This window comes from Microcaecilia unicolor, chromosome 2 (assembly GCF_901765095.1).
Source record: "Microcaecilia unicolor chromosome 2, aMicUni1.1, whole genome shotgun sequence".
In the NCBI taxonomy this organism is placed as follows: domain Eukaryota; kingdom Metazoa; phylum Chordata; class Amphibia; order Gymnophiona; family Siphonopidae; genus Microcaecilia; species Microcaecilia unicolor.
In genome coordinates this window covers 377,461,303-377,482,089 of record NC_044032.1, presented here as the reverse complement: position 1 = coordinate 377,482,089, position 20,787 = coordinate 377,461,303, and positions in this window count along the sequence as shown.

Genomic DNA, 20,787 nt, shown 5'->3' with positions numbered 1-20,787 from the left:
ACAGTGAGTTCTGGGAGTGGTTGTTGGTCCCTGACAGTGTGCTGGGCTTAATGGACCCTTGGTCTGTCCCAGCATGGTGATGCTTATGTACTCATGTACTTTTGAGCCACAAGTATCCAATATTGTGTCCAAAACCTTTAAAACCTTATGGCTACTGAGGAGAATTAGATCCTTCTTCCCTACTGTGACCTTCAGACTCCCAGTACAGATGCTCGTTTTGCCACAATTTGACTATTGCAATGCGATATATGCTGGTTGAAGGGAACTGCTGTTAAAAAACAGCAAACTGCCAAAAAACACCATGCCTCGGCTTGTCTGTAAAATTTCGCATTTTGAGAGGGCATCGCTGTTGCTGTCTAAGCTGCATTAACTCCCAATAAAAGCAACGGTCACTTTTAAACTTTGTGTTCTTATCTACCAAATATTGTATCGTATGGCTCCTAACTATGGGGTCCTTTCACAAAGGTGCACTGAAAAATGGCGTGCGGTAGTATAGGTGCGGGTTTTGGGCGTGCGCCGATCCATTTTTTTTAGCACACCTGTAAAAAAGGCCTCTTTTTTGCCAAAAATGGACGTGCGGCAAAATCAAAATTGCTGCACGTCCATTTTGGGTCTGAGACCTTACCGCCAGCCATAGACCTAGTGGTAAAGAATGTGGCTGATAATGGCCTACGTGCTTCAAATGCTATTTGGTGCACATCCGTTACGCGTGCCAAAAAATTAAAAATATTTTTCTGACGCGCATAGCAGACGCACACCAAAATTATAATTACCACCAGGGCCACATGGTAACCGGGCGGTAACTCCAATTTGGCACGTGTTTGGCGCACTTAGGCACTTACGCGGCTTAGTAAAAGGGGCCCCATATGTTATCGCTTGTTGATCTTCTGCCATGTAATGCTGTTCTTGGGGCTACAGATTATCTAGTTCTTCATAATCCAAGCTGTAGGAAAATTGTTTACAAATCAGTTCTTGCTGTGGGATTTGGTTATCAGGGCACGAAATGTTGGAACTCCTTGTCGAAGTCAATTAGGTGATTACTTGATGTTCTGTAAAATGTTAAGAATGTCTAGGTGTGGATACTGATATCCTTTTTTAGTCAATTTTGGTTGCTCTGTTACTCTACGGAAATGTAGTTTCCATTGTTATGTATTGTCCTTTGCTTCTCTTTTTTATTGCAATGTATTATGTATTCTGTATGATGTGATTTCACAGTATTGCTAGCCACATTGAACTCAGGTTGCTGAGATAATGTGGGATATAAATGTCATCAATGTCATAAATAAACAATAAAAAAATATATGGCAAAAATTTAAGAAATGACCTACAAATTTTTCCCATACACATCCCAAGTACAAAATACGCACAGATCGGTAAAGTCATCTTGAATTTTGAAAATTGTCACCAATGTTCCCTCTAAGGACTGAGTTGATGTGAGCAAAAATTTTTCATTATATTACCTTGTAAAAATTTCTAACAGAGACATACAAACGCATGCACACACACATACACATAAACACTAGCAGGGAAATTGGAAATGAGCCATACTCTTCATGCTTTCCCTACTTGTTCTCATAGGAACCAACTTTTCAAAATGATTGGGGGTGCTGATTTTTTTTTTTTACAGGCAGTGCGTTCTCTCTCTCCCCCCCCCCCCCCCCACCTTAAAAGCCCCCTCTCTTCCCTCTTTCCATCCAGCGTCTACTCCCTCTCTCCCCCTTTTCCATCCAGCATCTGCCCCCTCTCTTCCCTCTTTCCATCCAGCACCTATTTTCTCCATCCATGTGTAGTTTTTCTCCTCTTTTCCCTTTCCCTCATCTCTGTCAGTATGCATCTCCTTCCTCTTTCTTCACTCCCCTCCATCCATATGCAACTCCTTCCTCTCTCTTCCCTCTCCTCCATCCTTGTCCACCATTTTCCTCTCTCCGCCCCTCCATCCATGTTCATCTCACTTCCTCTCTTCCCTCCCCTCCATCCATGACCAGACTTTTCCTCTCTCCCCTCCATCCATGTGCATCTCCTCCTGTCTTCCCTCCCCTCCATCCGTGTCCAGCATTTCTCTTGCCCTCCCCTGCATCCATGTACAGCAACTCTCATCTCTCCCCTGCCCTCCCATCATCCATGTTCAGCAACTCTCCTCTCTCCCCTGCATCCATGTTCAGCAACTCTCCTCTCTCCCCTGTCCTCTCCTGCATCCATGTCCAGCAACTCTCCTCTCTCCCCTGTCATCCCCTGCATCCATTTCCAGCAACTCTCCTCTCTCCCCTGCCCTCTCCTGCATCTATGTCCAGCAGCTCTCCTCTCTCCCCTGCATCCATGTTCAGCAACTCTCTTCTCTCCCCTGCCCTCCCCTGTATCCATGTTCAGCAACTCTCCTCTCTCCCCTGTCTTCTCCTGCATCCATGTTCAGCAATTCTCCTTTCTCCCCTGCCCCCTGCCCTCCCCTGTATCCATGTTCAGCAACTCTCCTCTCTCCCCTGCCCTCCCCTGTATCCATGTTCAGCAACTCTCCTCTCTCCCCTGCCCCCTGCCCTCCCCTGTATCCATGTTCAGCAACTCTCCTCTCTCTCCTGCCCCCTGCCCTCCCCTGATCCATGTTCAGCAACTCTCCTCTCTCCCCTGTCTTCTCCTGCATCCATGTTCAGCAATTCTCCTTTCTCTCCTGCCTCTGCCCTCCCCTGTATCCATGTTCAGCAACTCTCCTCTCTCCCCTGCCCTCCCCTGTATCCATGTTCAGCAACTCTTCTCTCTCCCCTGCCCTCCCCTGTATCCATGTTCAGCAACTCTCCTCTCTCCCCTGTCCCCTGCCCTCCCCTGTATCCATGTTCAGCAACTCTACTCTCTCCCCTGTCCCCTGCCCTCCCCTGTATCCATGTTCAGCAACTCTCCTCTCTCCCCTGTCCCCTGCCCTCTCCTGTATCCATGTTCAGCAACTCTCCTCTCTCCCCTGCCCCCTGCCCTCCCCTGTATCCATGTTCAGCAACTCTCCTCTCTCCCCTTCCCCCTGCCCTGCACCCATGTTCAGCGATTTCTCCCCTCTTCCCTGCCCTACCTCTTAAAACTAATTTTACCTGACTGAACGGCAGTAAAAGAAGCAGAGTACAGCCGGCTCCGTCTTCACCTTTCTCCTTCCCTCTCAGCTGTGCTCCCGCCCTCATTTCCTGTTTACACAAGGACGGGAGCACAGCTGAGAGGGAAGGAGAAAGGTGAAGATGGAGCCGGCTGTACTCTGCTTCTTTCACTACCGTTCAGTCAGGTAAAATTAGTTTTAAGCGCTGGCTGAGCAGCAGGAAAGCAAGGAGGGCAGGTTAGAAAATATTGGGGGTGCTCAAGCACCCACAGCACCCATGGAGTCGGTGCCTATGATTGTTCTCCTGTACTTTATAGCTACTCAGAATTTTATTCAGATACTGGACGTTTAGCAAAGCTTGATAGAGAACACTGCTCCCTCTGTCTGAGAACCACACTTTAAAAAGAAAAGAGGAGGACAGTAGGGGCACTTTTTAACACAGCATGGAAGGACCCCTTCACTGTCTACCAGCTGCCTCCCCCAGCACCTCTGTTACTAATGGTACTATATACACTCCAGGGATTTATGTACCAAACACCCCCCACACACACACACACACACAAAAACAAATAATGCACGGCAAAACGATACAACAGATTGAACAAAATAGCATTTACAGTATTCTAGAAATATATTCAGGTACTTTAACACTTGGTTCTCAGTCAGACTTAGCTCCCCAGTCCAGCATCTTTCTGTTGGCCAGGTGAACAATAATGTTGAGCAGTACTGTAACAGAAATTCTGAGGTTATTGGCAATCATTAGATAATTTACCTCTCAGTTTTGGCAGGTTGCTAAATGACCACTAAACTAGTGGTTCCCAAATTGTGTCCTGTGGTATGAGAGGAGGGGGCTGCAGGGAAAGGGAGACCTATGTGGCGGGGGGTTGCAGAAACCTATGTGGCTGGGGGTATGTGGAGTCTAATGTGTTCGGGTGGTGCAGCGACCCATATGGCCAGGGGGTGCTGCAGAGACCCATGTGGCCAGGGGGTGCTGCAAACCCAAAAGGTTTGGGAACCCCTGGACTAAACAAAACTTGTGCTGTGATTTTGGAAATTTCATAATAAACTCAATGAAGTTTATTTTTGGGGTGAAATTTTCCCAAGACTGTCCTGATGTGGAATTAGAAAAGGTGCAGAGAAAGGCGACAAAAATTATAAAGGGGATGGGACGACTTCCCTATGAGGAAAGGCTAAAGCGGCTAGGGCACTTCAGCTTGGAGAAAAGGCGGCTGAGGGGAGATATGATAGAGGTTTATAAAATAATGAGTGGAGTTGAACGGGTAGATGCGAAGCGTCTGTTTACGCTTTCCAAAAATACTAGGACTAAGGGGCATGCGATGAAGCTACAATGGAGTAAATTTAAAACAAATCAGACAAACATTTTCTTCACTCAACGTGTAATTAAACTCTGGAATTCATTGCCAGAGAATGTGGTAAAGGCGGTTAGCTTAGCGGAGTTTTAAAAAGGTTTGGACGGCTTCCTAAAGGAAAAGTCCATAGACCATTATTAAATGGACTTTGGGGAAAATCCACTATTTCTGGGATAAGCTGTATAAAATGTTTTGTACTTTTCTGGGATCTTGCCAGATATTTGTGACCTGGATTGGCCACTGTTGGAAACAAGATGCTGGGCTTGATGGACCTTTGGTCTTTCCCAGTATGGCAATACTTAAGTACTTATGACAGAAAATAAAAAAGAAACAAAGCCTATTGAGATGTAACAATAATTATATAGTACCTCTGTGAATAAAACTTTTGTAAAATTCAACTGATTTGTTAGATGCTCACTACTAGAATGAAGAAAGAAAGCTTGACAAACCCAAGTTGTTTTTTTTTCCTTTCATGAAAGTGCAATATATAATCAAAGACTTGAATTCCAAGATCCCAAATAATAGTGTTTGATGTTTCTTTTGTTCCTGCAGATGTTTGAATAATTTTTAGACGTTTCTCTTGAGTTTCTTGAGCTGTTTCACTTGTTAACTAACTAAAAAACAAGACAACAGTAATTATTTAAATAGTACTTCAATCAAACAGTGTTTCTGAACAACAATTCAAGCATGAGAATTAGAAAGACTGTGTTACAGAGGAACATGACAAAAGGTTTTGAAATATGTAATGACTGAAATGCTCATGGTGGCTACATACATACCTCATATAGGGGTCCTTTTACTAAGGTGCGCTGAAAAATGGCCTGCGGTAGTGTAGACGCATGTTTTGGGCGCACGCAGAATTATTGTTTAGCTCTCAGAAACGATGACAAGATCATCATTAAGAAAGCTGACAACTAAGAGATTACAGTCACTCATCAATAGAATCACTAATACAGCACTCAATGAAGGCTTCATTTCTCCAAAGGATAAAAAATATTTGTGTTGCCAACATCCAACTATTCCAACAATGTACTTTCTGCCTAAAGTACACAAATGATTGATCAATCCCCCAGGCAGACCCATTTTGTCTGGCAGAAATTCTATTCTGGAACCATTGTCAACTTTCATTGACACTTTTTTAAGAACGGAAGTATCTTCATATCCATCATACATTAGGGACACAACTCATTTCCTTTGTAAGCTCCAGGAGGTAGGCTCTGTTTCTGAGAATGTCATGATGGTCACCCTTGACGTGTGTTCCTTATATACCTCTATACCTCAAAATGAGGCACTTGACACAGTCAAATCAATACTAGACAAAAGAGTCAGACCTCACGCTATACCCACTGAATTTCTATTAACATTGACAGGGATAGCGATGAAAGAAAATTATTTTTTGTTTCTTGACAAGATGTACCTCCAAACCAGTGGAGTAGCGATGGGGGCAACTTTTGCCCCATCAATAGCCAATCTATACATGTCCAATTTTGAATCAACATGGATTGCCTGTTCTCCATTTCATTGTGCCATTTTACACTGGTGGAGGTACATAGACGACATTTTTATGCTCTGGGGTGGTTCAGAGTTAGATCTCCAGCGGTTTATGCACTGGCTCAATAGTTGTCACCAGGACATACAATTTACTGAACAACATTCATATGATTGCATTCATTACTTAGATGTGGAGATTAATATTGTTTCCAATAAATTTATCACTAAGGTATTAAAAAAAAGCACGGATCGAAACACATTTCTCCACAACTCAAGTTGCCATCCTAAACACCTTAAAAACAGTCTACCGTTCTCTCAAATGTTGAGGCTAAGACGTATCTGTTCTGACCCAATCATGTTCAAAATTCAGGCGGATGAATTAATATCCAATTTATTGAAGAGAGGCTATTCTAAATCTGTCCTCAAGAAGGCATACCGCAGAGCCATGTGCAATGACAGGGACCTTCTTTTAAGAAGTACATCGAAACACCAAATAGATGAGAATAATTTTACTATGGTCATGCAATACACTGAACACAGTCCGTATCTTGCAAATTTAATAAAAAATAGATGGGACATCATGAGATCATTACCCGCATTTGAAAATATGAATCTACGAATAGCGTTTGCCAGAACGAACAATATTAAAGAGATCATCAGTCCAGCGGACGCAAGTCTTTGAACTGTTAATAAGAAACAAGTCTTAGGACATTACAGATGCGGACACTGCCAGATATGCTATATTACTGAACAAATCAAACAATTTGTGAACCCCAAAACCAATAAGACTCATAAGTTACTACAATTCACAAATTGTTCCTCTGACTATGTTGTATATTCTCTACGTTGTCCCTGCAATAAGATCTATATAGGTATGACAACAAGACCACTAAAAGTGAGAATCATGGAACACAGATCCAATTTACGCAGATCAGTCGTCAAGGAACCAATCGTTGAACACTGTATCTCTTTAAAACATAAATTTGAGGATTTACGTTGCTCTGTATTAGATCAAGTGGCTGCAAATCATCGAGGAGGCAATCGCAAGCTCACCTTATTGAGAAGGGAAGCGAGGTTAATTTTTGAATTCAATACTCTAGAACCAAATGGGCTCAACAACGCCATTGATTGGCACAATTTCTACTAAACATTAGTGACGTAACACGCACGTTAGTATTTCAGTCAGCTGACTGTAGTTAGACGCTGAGGCGCCATTTTGAAGTAATGTAGAAATTTGTTGACAAGTAAGTTTGACCGTGGTGTGAACTCTGGGTGTACAATCATTATTATTTTCTTTCATGGCATGATTTTTGTTTATTCTAGATCTTCAATACATCTCTAAGCACTCCGTTCCTGAAGAAGCCACGTTTCTAGGCGAAACGGGTCCCCGTAGAACGGACAGTGATGAGTGCCCGAGTCTCAACACATTCAAAAGCTAAGTGCTACTTTTTTTGATGTGTAGTTGGGACATTTTTTGAAATAGTATTATAAAATTCAAAAATTTTTAAAAAATTTATTGAAAGAAATTCATTGTTTGAGGTGATCAATAATTCTTTTGACCCCTTTTTGAAATGGAGTTTTTCAGCCCAATGATCGAACTGTAGTGTGTGTTACAAGTCATTACAAGATTATCTTTAACCACACTCAAAACCTTCAGACGATTTGCCTACGGTTTCTGAGGGCTTTTCTCCAAATAAACACTGATTAACCTTTCAGTTAGAGCAGTTTTTTGGTATTACCTTACTGTAAGTCATTGACCTAGTGGTAAGGTCTCAGGCAGTAACCGGGCAGTAATGGTCTACACACATCAAATTTGACTTGACGCTCATAGCTGACGCGCATCAGAAAATAAAAAAAATGTTTTTCAGACACACATGGTGGACGTGCGCCAAAAATTGAAATTATTGCAAGGGCCACGCGGTAACAAGACGGTAACTCCAATTTGGCGAGCTTGGGAGCACATAGGCGCCTACGCGGCTTAGTAAAAGGGCCCCACAGAGTGCTTTAAATCAGCCTGTTGAATGCAGACACATTAATGAATGCTGAGAGATAAGGAATGATATGAGTTTAGACCTATAAGGCATCTAGTAAACCAGGATAAACTATTGCTACTGGTATCTATTTTTCCTGGACTTCTAGAGATGGCATGGAATGTCAAGCATTTCAATAATCCTACCAGTTGCTTAATTGTTCAAGCCTATTCAAACTGCCAAAATGATTTATCAAAATGTATCATAAACATAACCAGCCTGAAATGAAGAAATAGAACACAGCTACCAATACTATGCAATATAAATGGTTATGCAAATATTAGTGTTTATATTTTCTTAAAGATGTACATTGTTTGTTTACTCCTAGTGGATTAGCCTCTTAAAGACAAACTTTGAAACTACGTCTCTTAGGGGTCCTTTAACTAAGACGCGCTAACAGATTTAGCTCGGGCTAACAATTAGCGTGCACTACATGATAAGACGTCCATAGGAATATAGAGGGCATCTTATCATTTAGCATGCACTAAATCTGTTAGCGTGACTTAGAAAAAGGACCCCTTAGAGTGATATTAGCCTATAATTTTGTTGTAGGCATATTTTAGGGGTGAATTTAATAAACAGCACTAAAATTTGGGCACTTAGCTTGTATTCTACCATGCCAAATCTGTAGGTCAACCACTTATGCCATGTCTATGGCTGGTGTACATGGTTGCGACCAAAGGGCCCTTTTACTAAGCTTCAGTATAAAGGGCCCTGCGCTAGCGGCGGGGGCCATTTTTTTTCCACATACTGAGGCCCTTTTTACCTCAGCGGGTAAAAAGACCAAGAAAAGAAATGGCTATGCGGTAAGATTGAACATACCACATGGCCATTGGTGGTGGGAACACTTAATGCCACCCACTAAGGTGGCGGTAAGGGCTTCTGGGTTAACCCAGAGGTAATTAGGTAGCGTGCGGTACTGCCCGATGACCACCGGGTAACCCCCTATGGAAATATTTTTCAAATATTTCTGCTAGCACCGGAAATCCCGCATGCTGGGGGGTGGAACTACTGCTGGAGCCTGTGTTGGGCCGGAGGTAGTTTTGGAATGGCGAGCAGTAATCCCGCCTTGGGCTTATTGCCACCTAGTAAAAGGGCAATTAAATGCAGCAGTTGCACACGTAAATCTGAGTATTCTATAAAGCATGCAGAACAATAGTGCAAACACTCTTGATCCACCCGAGACCCTGCAAAAACACAAGGCACTCAGGGGTCCTTTCCCCAAGCTGCAGTAATAAGGGCCCTGCGGTAGCAGCGGTGGCTGTTTTTCCCGTGCACCAGGGCCCATTTAACCACAGTGGGTAACGAGTCCCTAAAAATAAAATGGCCCTTACTGCCCATTGAGGTAGCAGTAAGGGCTCCCATGGTAACCTGGCATCAACTGGGCAGCGCACGCCACTGCCCGATTACCGTCGGGTTAGCGCTTCGGTAAAAATAACCATACTTTCCTGCACTCCGGAAATGGCACGTGCTCAAGGTGGAACTACCACTGGTGCAGGCACATTGGGCCGGCGGTAGTTCCGGGTTGCCATACGGCAAGCTTGTTGCCGTACAGAAAGCCTTTTGTAAAAGGACCCCTCAGTTATAGAATAGCGCCTAAGTGCACTTACGTGTGTAACTGGTGGTTTACCCCATTTTGGTGCTCAACTATCCTTATCTTCTGTTTTCACTCCTAACTTATGACAAGCTATATAGAATTTCCCCCCCCCCCCCCCCCTGATGCTTTTGTGACCTTTGCTATGATCCATTCACAACATAGCCAACAGCACTCAAAAGAAATAGGTCAATATTCAAAGCCAGTTATGCTTTCACTGGTTGCTAGTGAAATGTTTAATTAGCTTATCTGAATTGGGCCAAAGATCTGTCTGAATAGCCTGATTCTATCTGTATAATTAAAAGCGGGGGGAAGGTAGAAGCAGAGCAAAATATTATCTGGAAAGCACGATGTTCAGCTACTATTCAGATAAGTTATATATTAAGAACATAGGCATCACCATATTGAGACAGGCCAAAGTTCATTAAGCCCAGTAGTAACCTGTTTCCAACAGTGGCCAATCCAGGTCACAAGTACCTGGCAAGATCCCAGAAAAGTAAACCAGTGTTTATGTTGAATATCCTAGATATAAGCAGTGGGTCTTCTTAAGTCCGTCTTAATAATGGCTTATGAAATTTTCTTTTAGAAACATGTCCAAACCTTTTTTAAACCCTGCTAAATTAACTGCTTTTACCACATTCTCTGACAACAAACTCCAGAGTTGAATTACTGACTATTAGGCTTAAATCAAGTGTATAGTTCCAGAGCAGTGACTGTATAACATGTATATTCAGTGCTGCTGATTTTTCATATAGTAGCAGTGAAAACATGTACTAATATAAAATCAATAAGGTCACTGCTGCTCTTGAATACTGAATCCCAGGTCTGATTCAGAAGCTATAAGATCATGGGCCCTATTTTTATGCAGTAAGCAGTTATGGGCCCTTTTACTAAACTGTGGTAAATAAGGACCTGCGCTAGCGGTGGCGGCCATTTTTGCCACACGCCAGGGCCTCTTTTCCTGCAGCGGGTGAAAATTGGAAAAAAATGTAATGGCCGTGCAGTAACTTTGCACTTGCTACACAGCCATTTTGGAGGGCTCACTTACTGCCACCCAGTGAGGTGGTAGTGGTAAGGGCTCCTGCTCTAACCCAGCAGTAACCGGGCAGCATGTGGCACTACCTGATTACCGCTGGGTAACTCCCTGTGGTAATATTTTTCCCTAATTACCACTAGCAGCAGAAATGGCATGCCCTGGGGTGGAACTACCACCAGCACCCGCACTGGGCTGGAGGTAGTACCGGATTGGCGCACAGCAAGCCCGTTGCCCCTCACCAAAAAAAGAGCCCCTTAATGCAGAAATCAGCGTGTGCTGTTAGCATGGACCCCCACTAACTGCCTGCAAAGTGGATTGACAGCATTCCCTGTTTCTTATATTAGTTCTTAAATGCAAAATTGGCAGATATGGCACCTTCCAGTTAACATGGAGGCAGTTACTGCATGTAACATAGTAAATGACGGCAAATAAAGACCTGTACGGTCCATCCAGTCTGCCCAACAAGATAAACTCATTTTACATGGTATGTGATACTTTATATGTATACCCCAGTTTGATTTGTCCTTGCCTTTCTCAGGGCACAGACCGTTGAAGTCTGCCCAGTACTGTTCTTGTACTAAGTTCTGAAGCTAACATCGAAGCCCCTTAAAATGTACACTCCAGCCCTTCCCTTATCCAGTCACGATCAGGGCGTAGACCATAGAAGTCTGCCCAGCTCCCGTTTTGTTTCCAATTACCGGCGTCGCCACCCAATCTCCGCTAAGATTCCACGGAACCATTCCTTCTAAACAGGATTCCTTTGTGTTTGTCCCACGCATGTTTGAATTCCATTACCATTTTCATCTCCACCACCTCCCGCGGAAGGGCATTCCACATATCTTGGCTCCGTACAGCAACCGTGTTATCTGCAATGCAGTTAATGTATAAGTGTATTGTTTCTACTTTAAGGGGTCCTTTTACCAAGCTGCAATAAAAAGGGTCCTGCGCTAGCGGCAGGGGCTGTTTTTGCTGCCTGCTGCAGCACTCTTTACCACAGCAGTTTAAGAAAGGCTGAAAATAGTGCTAGCCTTGTGGTAACTGGGAAGTGCGCAGCACTGCCCAATTACCACTGGGTTAACACCATGCTCAAAAACTATGGGCCGAGTTTCCCTAGTGTAGGAAATGGCATGCGCTGGAGCTGAAACTACTGCAGGTGCCTGTGTTGGGACGGCGGTAGCTCCAGATTAGTATGCTATAAGCCTACATCAGGCTTACCACCACTTTGTAAAAGGGCCCCTTTCTGCATGGATAGATGCTTAGAATGTCCTCTGCAGTTAATGCAGGAGCTTTGCAGTTACCAATGTGGTAACTGCAACATATTGCTATACTTTGGAAAATAGGACTCTATCACGTCATTTGACTATGGACTTTTGAAAGTCTAAATATTACTTACTGATGCACTGGTTTATTGAATAATGAAGATTGTGTGCTATTATCAATCAACTGCTTTAACTAAATACAATGGGACCCTTTTACTAAGCCGCGTAAGCAGGGCCACTGAGGGTGTGGGAAGGGGGGACAAAATTCCCCAGGCCCGGACCTCCAAGGGGGGGCCCGGCGCCGGGGTCAGGCCACCAGCGCTGTCTCACCTGCGTGCCTCCTTGGCTCCGGGCCCCCTGCATTCGAAGCGGCAGTCACAGATCACCTCCATTCGGGCCTTCCCTCCCTGTGTCCCGCCTCGCAGAAACCGGAAGTTACATCAGACGAGGGCGGGACACAGGGAGGGAAGGCCAGAAGAGAGGCGATCTATGACTGCCGCCTTGAATGCAGGGGGCCCAGAGCCATGGAGGCAGGCAGGTGAGACCGCGGACTGCAGCAGCGGGGGGGCCGCAGCAGCGGAGGGAGCGACAGGGGGCGGCAGTGGCAGGGGGAGAGACGGGGATGGCAGTGGCAGGGGGAGCGACGGGGGGCATAGGCGGGGCGGCCATGCCCCAGGCCCAGCCTAGTCTCTCGGCGGCCCTGCACGTAATCGTTTACGCGCACCCAACACACGCCACAATGGAGTTACCACCTGGCTCTTGTGGTAATTTCATTTTTGGTGCATGTCCAATACACGTGTCATAAAATTTAATTTTCAGACACGCATATTGGGCGCGCGCCAAATGGCATTTGGCGTGCGTAGGTCATTACCACCCGACTACTGCGTGAGACTTTACCGCATGCTCATTTTTGGCAAAAATTTAAAAAGGTATTTTTTTGCAGGTGTGCTGAAAAAAAAGCTCTTTTTTGCAGAGGCAGAAATAATTGACTCGGCGCACTCACAATACACGCTCCGACACTACCGCTGTCCACTTTTTACCACAGCATAGCTAGGGGCATTAGCCAGACCTCGGCGGGAAGGGGGTCCAGAGCCTAAGGTGGAGGGCACATTTTAGCCCACCTCCCCCCAGCTGCCGACCCTCCCCCCCCCCCCCCCGTTGCTGACTAAGACTGGCGGTGGTTTGGGGACCCCCACCAGCAAAGGTACCTGGTGGCGGCGGGGGAGGGTCGGTGGCGGGAGGGGGTCAAAAGTACAGGGGGCTAGGGCTAAATCTGTGGGTGCCTATGCCCCCGTGGTCCCACCAAGTTACGCCCCTGGGCATAGCAAAAGGACCTCTATATAACATATCAAGCATTTTAGTGTGCATGATAAATCTGGAGGAAGCCCCCAAGCACATTTACAAATGTAATTCATGCAAGTGTTAGCAATCTAACCATAAAAATTCTGGAGAAAAGTCAATCTATTATGGATGCAGCAGTGATTTTCTTATCTCTCTCCTGTTCTGGAGCTTGTAGTCATTTATGTGAAAGAAATAAAAAGCCACCAAAAGCAATGAAATGGATAATTAGAACAAGAATGCTGTTTTCTTTTTTTTTTTCGTTTCTGTTTATATACTTTCTGATTTTACAGGCATTTACTGCATTGGGTATAGAACTTACATAAAAATGTACATAATAGAGGTAAATATAAAGGAAACCAACATCTCAAAAGTTCCCTATAAAGTTCACAATATGGGGGTGGGGGTGGGGGTGGGGGAGGGGGAACCATTAGGATTCTAGACAGATATAAAGCAGCATCAAGAAGAAATCAGTTAATATAAATAAGACTCGCCAATCAGCAAAAAGAACAATTAAGCATTCCATCACCACATGCTTCAAAGCGAAGTATATCTGAGATACCAACAAAACAAGGAGGTTAGAGCATCCTAAGAGACCAGGTGCCTTTAAGTAAAATGTAGATGGAGTTAAAAGATTCCAAAGTATACATGTGAACTGCTAAGCAGGTGTTGAATACCAAGAAAAAAACATCCTTTGAAAAGTCAGGATGTAAATATAAGAAGTCCAAAAAATAAGGTAAGAGAGTTTATCTAGAGAGCATTAGGGGAGGAAGTTATCAATATGGGCCACTGATGTCACCCTGTTTACTACGCTGTGCTAGTGGCTGCCTTATGGCAGTGCCGACACAGCCCATTCAAAGTGAATAGGCTGTGTCTGCATTTGCGCATGGCACAGGGGGGAAAGTTTGTTATTTTATTGTTAACTAATGATGCACTCAAGCTCATGTATTATTGTCAATTTGAAACTCAGAAACACAGCTTCACACTCGCTGTGTGTCACAATGGATACAGGAAAAACTCAAGTCCAGATAGTATTAATTCTTATTCTGTTCTTAATTTATAATTTTAAGTGGAGAAAAAGGCTTCAGTATCGCCACCCAGCCAGCCAGAACTTAACCAACTATAAGGCGTGGGCCCGGCGCATCATCATTTTGCCAGGAAAAACTCCACAATATTCAATATATTCAAATGGTACTACAGAGCAAGTCATGTATCCACAACTCACAGGAATAACATCTGTACATAACTTTACAATTGAATAATGTGTGACTACTGCCAATCACTTAACTTCATTCTCTTAAAGCGCCGGTGGCTGAGTTGGGCTGGCGGTAGTCCCAGAAGAGCAAGTGGTAAGCCCTCGTTGGGCTTACCTCTGCTCTTTAAAAGGGCCCCCTAATAAATAGTTAAATAAATAAATACATAATCCATTACAAAAGGACCATAGAGGCTGTCAGCTTTAAGAGAATAAAGTTAAGTGATTGGCAGTAGTCACACATTATTCGATTGTAAAGTTATGTACAGATGTTATTCCTGTGAGTTGTGGATACATGACTTGCTCTGTAGTACCATTTGAATATATTGAATATTGTGGAGTTTTTCCTGGCAAAATGATGATGCGCCGGGCCCACGCCTTATAGTTGGTTAAGTTCTGGCTGGCTGGGTGGCGATACTGAAGCCTTTTTCTCCACTTAAAATTATAAATTAAGAACAGAATAAGAATTAATACTATCTGGACTTGAGTTTTTCCTGTATCCATTGTGACACACAGCGAATGTGAAGCTGTGTTTCTGAATTTTATTGTTAACCCCAGTTCTTAGAAACTAGGGGATGTACCACTAACTCATGGTTAGCACAGGTCCCATTGTATGCAATGAGACATAATTACTAAGATCTGAGGTTAGCAGTAAAATAATTGGTCTTAAAGGTAGTCCCCACATTGATAACTTCCTCTGTAGGTCACATTGCATAAAATGGGACCTGTGCTAAAATAGGTAGTCAATGGTAAACTAATCTAATCTCATCTTTAAATTTATATTTTGCCTTATCCCAAATGGATCAAGACAAAGAAAACCAGAAAAATACTAGAAATTAAAATCATGTTAAAATTAACTCAACTTATATCACAAATAAAATAATTCTTAAAAAGATAAAGGGCCTCTTTTACTTAACTAATGATTCCCGGCATGGCAAAAGAGAGGAAGCCCATTTGATTCTCATGGGCTTCCTCTCATTTGCCGTGTGGAAATCACTAGCATGGCTTTGTAAAAGAAGCCAAAGTTTGTAAGTATTTCCAAAATGGCTAATAAGAAAATTGATGTTTAATATGCAGTGGTAGAAAATTCAAACTTTTCGATGGCTGATATGGTAAAGAAGCTTCTATGGTCCTTTTATAATGGATTATGTATTTACTTATTTATCTATTTATTAGGGGGTCCTTTTACAGAGCAGCAGTAAGCCCAACGAGGGTTTACCACTTGCTCTTCTGGGACTACCGCCGGCCCAACTCAGCCACCGCGCTAGTCCCGCCCTGAGCGCGTGCCATTTCTGGGGAAAAAGAAAACTCACAGAAATGGCTTGCGCGGCAATAACCTGGCAGTAATGGGGCATTGCCGCTCACTGCCCGGTTACCACTCGGTAGCGTGAGAGCCCTTATCACCACCTCAATGGGTGGCAGTAAGGGCTTCCTGCTGAATGGCCATGTGGTAAGAGTTCTCTTACCACATGGCCATGTGTGCCGGGGGACTTTTTTACCCATTGCAGTAAAAAGGGCCCTGGCGCATGAGAAAAACTGCCCCTGTTGCTAACGCAAGGCCCTTTTTCCCGCAGCTTGGTAAAAGGACCCTAAGATTATTTATATACACCTTTTTGTGGTACTATCAAAGCAGTTTATATATTGCATTCAAGCACTTTTTCTCCTTCTCTAGTGGGCTTACAATAGATTCAACAGATGGAAACTTTAGTAAACGATGATCAAATGAATGAGAATCATGTGATGACCCAGAGCTTTTATGATAAAGCATAAAAGATGTGGGGCTTCCAAGATGGTTTCTGCTTGTCTTTCCTGTGGGCTCACTTCCTATGTGTGTCAAGCCTCTCGTTGGGGTCAGTGTACTTCCTGCTTCTGGCCTGCTGCTGGTGACTCATCAGTGAGAGCCTTCATAAGGAAGTGCTGTGCTTGCAGTCAGGTTAGTAAGCATAAGTGTTATGCTCTTAGGCCAGGTCAGGTTAGTAAGTGTCTGCTGCACTACTGCTTAGCCTCTCTCTGGGTTCCAGCCCAGTTTCTTTCTGTGTCTGTGTCTCTGTTGTCCTTCCGTGGTGGGTCTTCCCTGCCACTGTCTGTCTGTGGACTGCGGGTCCTTCCTAGCTTACCCTGTGTTTGGGGTGAAGCCTCTGCTCCAGGCTTACCCTGTGTTGGGGTGAAGCCTCTGTTCCTGGCTTACCCTGGGTTGGGGTGAAGCCTTTGTCCGGGTTTGTTCTCTGTCGGTATGCGAAGCCTCAGCCTTTGTGAGTTCCCCAGTCAGTGTGTGGAACGGCTGTGGCTTCAGACCCTTGGCCTGTTCTTCCTGGTTACTCTGTTTGCTGTGCTGCCTGCCCAAGACCCTTGGCCTGTTATTCCTGGTTTGCTCTCTTTACCCTGAACCCTGCCTTGCCTAGCCTGTGTGCCTACCCTGCTTGTATATCCTGAGGGTATATCCTGTATCTGTCTGGCTAGTGTGTTTTCCTGGGTGATTATTCCTGTATCCTGTCTCCACCTAGCTAGAGGGTTTACCCTGTGGGTATTCCCGGATCCTCGTTCTGCCTAGTGTGTTGCTGCCCTAGTCCTTGCTCCTGCTAGCTTCTGTACGCCTTGTGTTCCTTGGTCTGTCTTCTGGGTCTTGCTAGTGGCTGTGCAGCAGCACACTGTCTGAGTCTAGTTCCGTGCCCTGTTGCCCTCGTGTATCCCAGACCCAGGGTGGGTCCTCTGGATCTTCAGTTCCTGCCTTATCCTGCAAGTCCTGCCGGCCGCCTGCACTTCGGAGCTCAACTCTGGAGGAACGGTGGCTAGGTGCAGGTGAAGCTGTTCCTGTCTCATCTGTTCTAGTTGCCTGCCTTGTACTACTCCAGTCCAGAGTTCCAGTACTGCTCTTCTGTGTTTCCAGTCCCGAGGTGGTCGTGCCTGCCGCTGCCGCTCCTCAGCAGTGGCCCAAGGGCTCACGTACTCCAGTCCTGCCTCGAGGACCTGACAGAATGCCTAGGCCCTCGAGAACGCAACAGTATACGTATGCACATAAGGAGTAGATATTGAGAGGATGGGCACACATCACCAAGAGGGAGAGGATATTGATGAAAAATTAAGAATGAGAGGAAGAAGAGCAATAAGTATCAAGAATTGACCGAATTTTTATGGAGTACAGATAGGGAACCTTTTTTCCGTGCTAGAATTTCTTCAAATTTCCTAAATTGGCATATGTGACCCCCGCCATTGAAAAAAAGATATATTATCATTGTTTTTCCAATGTAGGACAATAACATGAATGGCAACAGCAATTAACAAGTTAAATATTTTAGCATTGTCAGAGGAGATGGAAATGCTAGGAGAAGAGGAACGTAGGATAATGATTTTGTATGAGAGATTATCCTGGATAGAACCAATAACTGGCTTTTAAACAAGCAATTATTGGTGCTAATTAGATTTAATTGGCATTTATGCATGTAAATGTAGACACTGGATCTGCACCTAAAATTTACACACAATCTGAAAAAGAGGGTGTAGAAATGGAAAGGGTCATAGGCATAACAGGAGTATTCTTAAAATTAGCGTGCAATGTTAAAGAATAACGGGGATATGTGCCTACTGTAGACTAGCTGCTGTACTTCCAGGAGCTGGAGCTTCTTTAGAAATTTATTTATTAGGATTTATTTACCACCTTTTTGAAAGAATTCACTCAAGGCGGTGTACAGTAACAATAAATCAAACATAAGCAATAGACAATTACATTATCAGAAATACCATAATATAATATGTTACAATAATATAGATGTGTATTAGCAATCTCACTAACAATGCAAATAAATCTTGTCCAAAATTGGATTGAATCACTCTTAGATGTTTTAATAAAAACACTTTCCTATTCTATATAATAATTCTCACTACCAACGTCTCACTCTGTCTCTCACACAAACACACACACACTCTATCTCTCTCTCTCATTCTCTCTCTGACACACACACTCCATCTGTCACACACACACACTCCAAGGAAAACCTTGCTAGTGCCTGTTTCATTTCTGTCAGAAACGGGCCTTTTTTACTAGTATATCTATAGTTGTTTACTTGAGGTTCTATAGATAATGTTGAATCAAAAATCAATCCTAATACCTGAGAGCTTTTCCCACTAACAACATCACTTCAGAGTTTAATGAAATAATAGGAAGTAAAGTTTTGCTAGTGTTATTAAATCAAAGAATGTTAGTTTTTTGAGTATTCAATTTCAACAAACAAGTCTGAGTCCACCTTTCTATTTTATCAATATAGTTTTGTATGCAAGTGCAAGTCTGAGATAGCATTTGCTGTATTGGAACTCAATTGAAAATATCATAGCACATCTTAATGGTAGCAACGACCCTGAAGATGGGGAAAGTAGAATATATATATCACCAAAAAATAGCATCTCAGAAACCTGATGGAAGAAGGATAACTAATGTGACACTGTGATATCAGGGTACAAATTATATCGAAATGATACATTGGATCAAATTGGTGAAGGGGTTGCAAAACATATGAAAAATGGCATTGGCTCAAACAGGATAGAAGTTCTGCAGGAAGCAAAATGTACTGTGGGATATTTATAACCTGCTGAGCAAAAAAAAGTACTAAATACGGTTTATTTATGCCACAAGATAGAGGGATTTCAACTGCATAACCCTCAAAATTTCAACCTCAGGTATAGGCTAATTACACTTTAAAAAAATGAGAAATATTTATTTTTTAAAAAAAGTAATTAACCCCAGAAATCTCATACCCCTTTTTAAGTACCCGCAATTTTTAGGCTGTAGAACATGAAAAACATCAAAGTTGTGACAAAATAATTTCATAGCCCCATTCTACTGCCCTATATTACACAAAATTTTCAAAAATGACAGTTGCCCCTCTAAACCTTTATACACTTTATCTCTGTTATTTGTAACCCCACTTTTGGTACCTTTTTGCTTAGTGGATCACATTTACAGATTGAAATTCCACGTGTTTTGGGGCAAAGTATAGTGACAGGAGTATACTACCATCCACCCGACCAGAATGAACAGAAAGATGATGAAATGCCAACATAAATTTGGGAAGCTAACAAATTTGACAACACAATAATAATTAGAGATTTTGTTACCCTAGTATTGGCTGGATAAATGTTATAACAGTCACAAACAGAAGGCAAAATGCTCCATTGGAAGGAAGGCACCAAGTAAGAAAAGAGTAGAGTAATGGAACCTCTCGCAGCTGGTGTTCGAAATAACCTTTATTGGAAACTAACTAAAGGTTATTTTGAACACCAGCTGTGAGAGATTCCATTGCTCTACTCTTTTCTTGCTTGGATAAATGTTATATCAGAGCATGCTGGTGGAGGGGGGGGGGGGGATAAAGTTTATAGATTACTGTTTATAGATTATTGACCAAGAGTTAATGAAAGGGTAATCTATTACAGATGCAGTTCTTAGTGAAATTTGGTGTGGGTGATGATGGTAGTGGGGCCACTTGGCAATGGTGATCAAATTTGATATTATAGCTTAAAAACTTTAAAAAAAAAAAAAGAAAAAAAACTATGATAAAAAAAAGAAAATAATTTAGGGCTCAATATACAAAACGGCTTAACTTGTTAAGGGCCCTGCAGTAAAAAGTGGCCTATGGTATTGTGGGTGAGTGGAATTTTCATGCACCAGGCCACTTTTTACCTTGGTGGAAAAAAGGCTATTTTTAAAAATAGAGGTCGTTAATGGCCAAGCATTAATATAAAAATAAGGCGTGCAGCCATTTACTGCCTGAACCCTCACCACCTCCTATTTAGCAGGCAGTAAAGGCTCACGTGCTAACCTGGTGGTAAACAGGCAGTGCACAGTGCTGCCCAATTACCACTGGTCACGCCTACTCCCCACCCCCATGCTAGAAAATACAACATTATTTTCTGGTGTGGGAACAGCACGCGGCAAACACAAAACTACTGCCAGGCACCTGGACGCTTCTGGCAGTAGTGTTGCTTTGCTGCATGCTACCCTTGCAGTAGCCCTACCACCAGTTCATAAAAGGGCCCCTATATCACTTGTAACTGTCTATCTGCTGATATTCAATGGGATTTTCCAGTTAGTGAAGGGGCAGTCCATAGAGCCAATACTTAACCAGTTAGCCGTGATATTCAGTCCACTAACTGGCAAAGTGGATAAAGCAGCAATGTAGCCGTAGGTGGGCTTGAGTGACCAAAGGACCACCTACTTTGGGCTCAGGCTCACCCATAAGTGGTGCATTTCATGTGGCCAGTGGTGCATCTTAAGCCCCTCTAACAGAATACTCCTGGCAACTCTCCCTCTCCTTCCCTATAGGCATTCTGACATCTTTTAACTCAACCCCCAACCC